Here is a 5,521-nt window from a genome sequence, read left to right as displayed (position 1 = left end):
TTTTTCTTTCACTAAAAATTGCATAAAGTGGCCTAGCCTTATCGAATTGAAGCATGTAATAGTTCCTACGAAATCTAACGAGCATATCTGCGACTTCCATGGTTTATTTTAGAATTTTCAAAAACGGCCAAAATGGGGGTTAGGTGAATTTCCTTGTTAATTTACGGATTTTACTCGTTTTTGACCCTTTTTCTTTCACTAAAAAGGGCATAAAGTGGTCTAGCCTTATCGCATTGAACCATGTAATAGTTCCTAGGAAATATAACAAGCATATCTACGACATCGACAGTTGATTTTAGAATTTTCAAAAATGGCCAAAATGAGGGTTAAGTTAATTTCCTTGTAAATTTACAAATTTTACTCGTTTTTGACCATTTTTCTTTCACTAAAAAGGTCATAAAGTGGCCTAGCCTTATCGAATCGATGCATGTAATAGTTCCTACGAAATCTAACGAGCATATCTACGACTTCCATGGTTGATTTTAGAAATTTCAAAAACGGCCAAAATGGGGGTAAAGTGAATTTCCTTGTTAATTTACGGATTTTACTCGTTTTTGATTCTTTTTCTTTCACTAAAAAGGGCAAAACGTGGCCTAGCCTTATCGAATCGAAGCATGTAATAGTTCCTAGGAAATCTAACGAGCATATCTATGACTTCCATGGTTGATTTTAGAATTTTCAATAATGGCCAAAATGGGGGTTAGGTGAATTTCCTTGTTAATTTACGGATTTTACTCGTTTTTGACCCTTTTTCTTTCACTAAAAAGGGCATAAAGTGGCCAAGCCTTATCGAATTGAAGTGTAACAGCCCGATTTTCGCTAGTTTTATTTTATTATTTATTATGTGTGTTATATGTGCTCTTATGTGATTATTTGCCTCTGTGTGTATTTTTGGTCGGGATTCGTAGAATTCGGTGTAGAAGGGTATTTTAGTCATTTTGGACTTAGGGGCATTTTGGTCATTTTGAGGGCAGTGGCAATTTTGTAATTTTGCAGAAAGTTATTTTTTTTAGTGTTTAGTGGAAGTTATTATTTTACCTAGTTACTAGAGAGGGTGTAGTAATTATTTTAATTATCGTTAAGTGACCGTTAGTGTTGTATTTTACCGGTAAGTGAGTAGTAACATTTTTGAGGTTGAATTAGAAATGGGTTAGGCCCATTAAGATTTGTGAGATGAGCCCATTAAGTGAGCCTTTATAAACTAATGTTGGTGAGAAGAGATAGGGTTACAACATTTTCATTTCATTTCATTGGAGAGGAGAAGAGATAGAAACTAGAGAGAGGAGCAAGAACAAGGGTTAAAGGCAAGAGGCAGATTCACCATCTAGGAGCTAAATTGAAGCTTGAATTAAGGATTCTTGGTGTTAGAGGTAAGGGGGTTAGTCTTTACTCATAATCACTTAGTTGTAGCTTCTACCCTAATTCTTTACTTAAGTGCTTATTTGAATAATTGATTATTGTGGAATTAATTGGTAAATTCGTGTTTGTGTTTTGATGCAATGTTTGGGTATGTAAATGGAATGATAATTGAGTTGTTGATGATGAAATTGCAAGCTTAAATCATGTACATATGTATGCTTTGTGTTTTGCCCAAAAATTGATTGTTGTTGTTGTTGTTGAGAGATGTTGTTGTTGATGAATTATTGATGAATTTATGATTGGTTGTTGTTGTTGTTGAATGATGGTGAGATCACGATTATATGATGTAGTTGTTGTTGTGCTATGATGTTCTCATCAATTTATGCTTTGGGTGTTGGCGAAAGTATTGTTGTGATTGAATTGTAGTGATTTTACAACTTTTGTGAAAATGGGTTGAAAATGAAGAAGTTTGATTTTGATGATGTTGAATGAGTTAAGGAAGATTGTTAGAATGGTTAGGATGGTATGATTTTCTGTTTTAATCACTTGGCTTTGGAGAGAAATCATTTTGGAAAGAAAATGGGTTTTTGGTTAAAAGTCATTTTAAGAGCTTTTACAAAATAAGTCATTTTGGGATGAGTTTGATTAAGTTGTTTTAATGTTGAAATGTCAAGTTTTCAAGTGTGGTTTGTACGGTCTAAGTGTTAGGAATACATTGGCGAAAACGGAACTGAAATCGGATTCGAAAACAAGATTTTATGCACGAAAACGTAAAAATGCATTTTGCTGTACTGGTGGAATGACACGACCGTGTGTCTGGATGACACGACCGTGTCAGAGTCTCCTGTAAGGGATGACACGACCGTGTGTCCTGATGACACGACCGTGTCAGTTCTGCAGAATCCCAAAACATTGTTTTTTCGTATTTTTGTGTACTTTTAAGCATGCCGATGGATTCCAAACACCTAGCCTAATTCAATCAATTTATAATTAAGCTTCTAGGAGTATCATAGCTTGGATCTAACTTGGTTTTGTTTTTGAAATGAATTGGTTTTGCAAAATGATGCCAAGAGACGAACTTCGTGATTTTTGGGAATTCTTCATGTGTGGCCGATGAAATGCTTATGTATCCTCTACTGCACCTATAAGAAACTTGTGAGAATACATGGCATAGGCAATAGAGCTTGTAGAGTTGGTTTTGGTTCATAAATTCTATTATTTTTAAAAGGTGACTTTTGGAGACGAACTTAGTAGAAATGAATCTTGAAGGACTAAAGTCTTATGAATCTTTTGTGAATGGTCACATATGATTACATAATTGTGTTTGAATGATTGTGGAAGGTTGAGAATGATGTTTATCATAAATTGTTGTGTTATTCCATTTTACTTGATTTATGTGATGTAAATGGAAACGAATTGTAAATTGATGATGATGAATGTGGATGAACCTTATGTGAGCTATGATTGTTGAATGTATGGGCATGATTCTTGATAATGCAATGTTGTTGAGTTGTTGAAATGTAAAAGGAGGTGTACTTTTACATTGTTTTGATAGATGTTATGTTGGAGTTGTGCATTATCGAGTCATTGCTATATGTCCATGCATCATATCATGTTGTTGTTATTGTTGAAATGTAAAAGGAGGTGTACTTTTACATAGTAAGAGGAGGTGTACTCTTACTTGGATGTTTTTGTTGCATCCATTGTTGTTGATTTGGTACCACATGCATATATGTGTCAAGTCTAGGCGCATTGCATAAATTGAATTGTCAGATGATTGTTTTTGAGATTTATAATGATGGGTGGTAAGTGTATACTTGTATTGCTTGTATGATTGAATGATTGATGTTGAACATTCATGCAAATACTTGTGAACTCTTTTACAATTATACATCTGTCTATTATAGTTTGATTATGATTAATGTAATACTTACCCCCAGTGGTTTCGACCGCCTACCTGTCTGTATGGATGGGTAGACGTTGTGCAGGACTAGACGCTTGGTGAGTTTGCTTGTTGGATGTTTGGACGACGGGAGCTTTCTCCGTTGTCGTGTCAGTGTCGTAGTATCTAGGCTCTGATTAGGCTTAGCGTCTATTTGTTGTTTTGGATTCTGTTGCTATGTTGTTGCTATTGTCCACTTGTCGGATTTGAAGTATTTTCATTTGAGGATTTATTGACCATGGCATGTATATGTTGAAGTTTATGATTTGAATTCCGCTGAGATCGTTGAGATATTATATATATGCACGATATTGTTGGGTTTGTTTTGAGACGTAGCATCTATTTCTAGAATATTTCTGATGTATTCGCGCGTTTTACCGCTTAATAGAAATAGGGTGTTACAAGTTGGTATCAGAGCCGTGGTCGGTCTTGTCCAGACCAAAAACCGTTGAATTTCCTGTTTGTATGCGACATGTACGGAAGTACTGTCGGTACTTGTTGTGTTGTTCCGTTCTGTTAGGTGGGTTTGAGCGTAGTGGGGGAGAAGCAGGTTGTTTCAGGTTCGTTGGGTCTGGCAAGGGAAGGTATCTTTGGCTGCGGAGGCTCAGTTTGTTGTGGTTTGTGTTAAGGTTCATGTTGATTTTGAGTTGGATCTTGTGTGTCTTCCGTTGCAGCATATGGACGTTATTTTTGGTATGGATTGGATGTTGACTTTTGGTGTTAACATTAATTGTTTGACCAAGAGTGTGACGTTTTCTAAGTCGGTAGCTGAGGAAGGTAGAAGGTTCTTGACCGCGGAGCAAGTGAAGAAGTCTTTGGATGGTGAAGCTTGTGTATTCATGATGTTTGCTTCCTTGAAGGAGAGTAGTGAGAAAGGAGTTGGTGATTTGCCGGTAGTGCAAGAGTTTCCAGAAGTTTTTCCGGACGACATTACCGAGTTACCGCCGGAGAGGGAAGTTGAGTTTGCAATTGATTTGGTGCCTGGAACGAGTCCTATTTCGATTGCGCCGTATCGGATGTCTGCATCAGAGTTGGGAGAGTTGAAGAAGCAGTTGGAAGAGTTGTTGGAGAAACAGTTTATCAGGCCAAGTGTTTCGCCGTGGGGAGCTCCTGTGTTGTTGGTTAAGAAGAAAGATGGAAGCATGAGGTTGTGTGTGGATTATCGGCAGTTGAACAAGGTGACAATCAAGAATCGGTATCCGTTTCTGAGGATTGATGATTTGATGGATCAGTTGGTTGGTGCAAAAGTGTTTAGCAAGATTGATTTGAGATCAGGATATCATCAGATTAGAGTAAAGGTGGAAGATATATCCAAAACTGCGTTCAGAACGAGGTATGGGCACTATGAGTATTCTGTGATGCCATTTGGAGTATCTAATGCGCCAGGTGTCTTCATGGAATATATGAATAGGATATTCCATCCTTTTCTGGACCGTTTTGTGGTGGTGTTTATAGATGATATTTTGGTGTATTCGAAGTCCGAAGAAGAGCATGTCGAGCATTTGAGGATGGTATTGGGAGTTTTGAAGGAGAATAAGTTGTTTGCTAAGTTGTCAAAGTGTGAGTTTTGGTTGCGGGAAGTGAGTTTCCTTGGTCATGTGATTTCTAAAGGTGGCATTGCGGTGGATCCGTCGAAGGTTGATGCAGTGTTGCAATGGGAATCACCTAAGTCTGTTTTTGAAGTTAGAAGCTTTCTTGGATTGGCAGGTTATTATCGGAGGTTCATTGAAGGATTCTCTAAGTTGGCGTTGCCATTGACGCAGTTGACTCGGAAAGGACAAGCTTATGTTTGGGATGCTAAGTGTGAGAAAAGTTTCCAAGAGTTGAAGAAGAGGTTGACTTCAGCTCCAGTGTTGATTTTGCCGAATCCGAAGGAATCGTTTGTTGTGTATTGTGATGCTTCTAAGATGGGTCTTGGTGGTGTGCTTATGCAGAATCGTCAGGTGGTGGCTTATGCTTCAAGGCAGTTGAAAGTGCATGAGAAGAATTATCCGACTCATGATTTGGAATTGGCGGCCGTTGTGTATGTGTTGAAAATTTGGAGGCATTATCTGTATGGTTCTAAGTTTTAAGTGTTCAGTGATCATAAGAGTTTGAAGTATTTGTTTGACCAGAAGGAGTTGAATATGAGGCAGAGGAGATGGTTGGAGTATCTTAAGGATTTTGATTTCCAGTTGAGCTATCATCCTGGAAAGGCCAATGTTGTTGCTGATGCTTTGA

The 5,521-nt window shown here is 37.6% G+C and overlaps 1 long non-coding RNA gene across 1 annotated transcript; it reads left to right on the top strand.

Annotated features, from left to right (window-relative positions):
* The first annotated feature begins 1,315 nt into the window (after positions 1–1,315).
* LOC146936178 (uncharacterized) lies at positions 1,316–3,636 on the top strand. Its single transcript, XR_015033137.1, has 2 exons — positions 1,316–1,370; positions 3,337–3,636. It is a non-coding gene; the product is annotated as an uncharacterized LOC146936178 (long non-coding RNA).
* The last annotated feature ends 1,885 nt before the right edge of the window (positions 3,637–5,521 follow it).

The sequence above is a fragment of the Medicago sativa genome, chromosome 3 (genome assembly GCF_051527215.1).
Source record: "Medicago sativa cultivar Bolivia chromosome 3, Bolivia_mono, whole genome shotgun sequence".
Classification (NCBI taxonomy): Eukaryota; Viridiplantae; Streptophyta; class Magnoliopsida; order Fabales; family Fabaceae; genus Medicago; species Medicago sativa.
The sequence above is the reverse complement of the archived record's forward strand: the minus strand, read 5'-3'. Positions and strand labels throughout refer to the sequence as shown.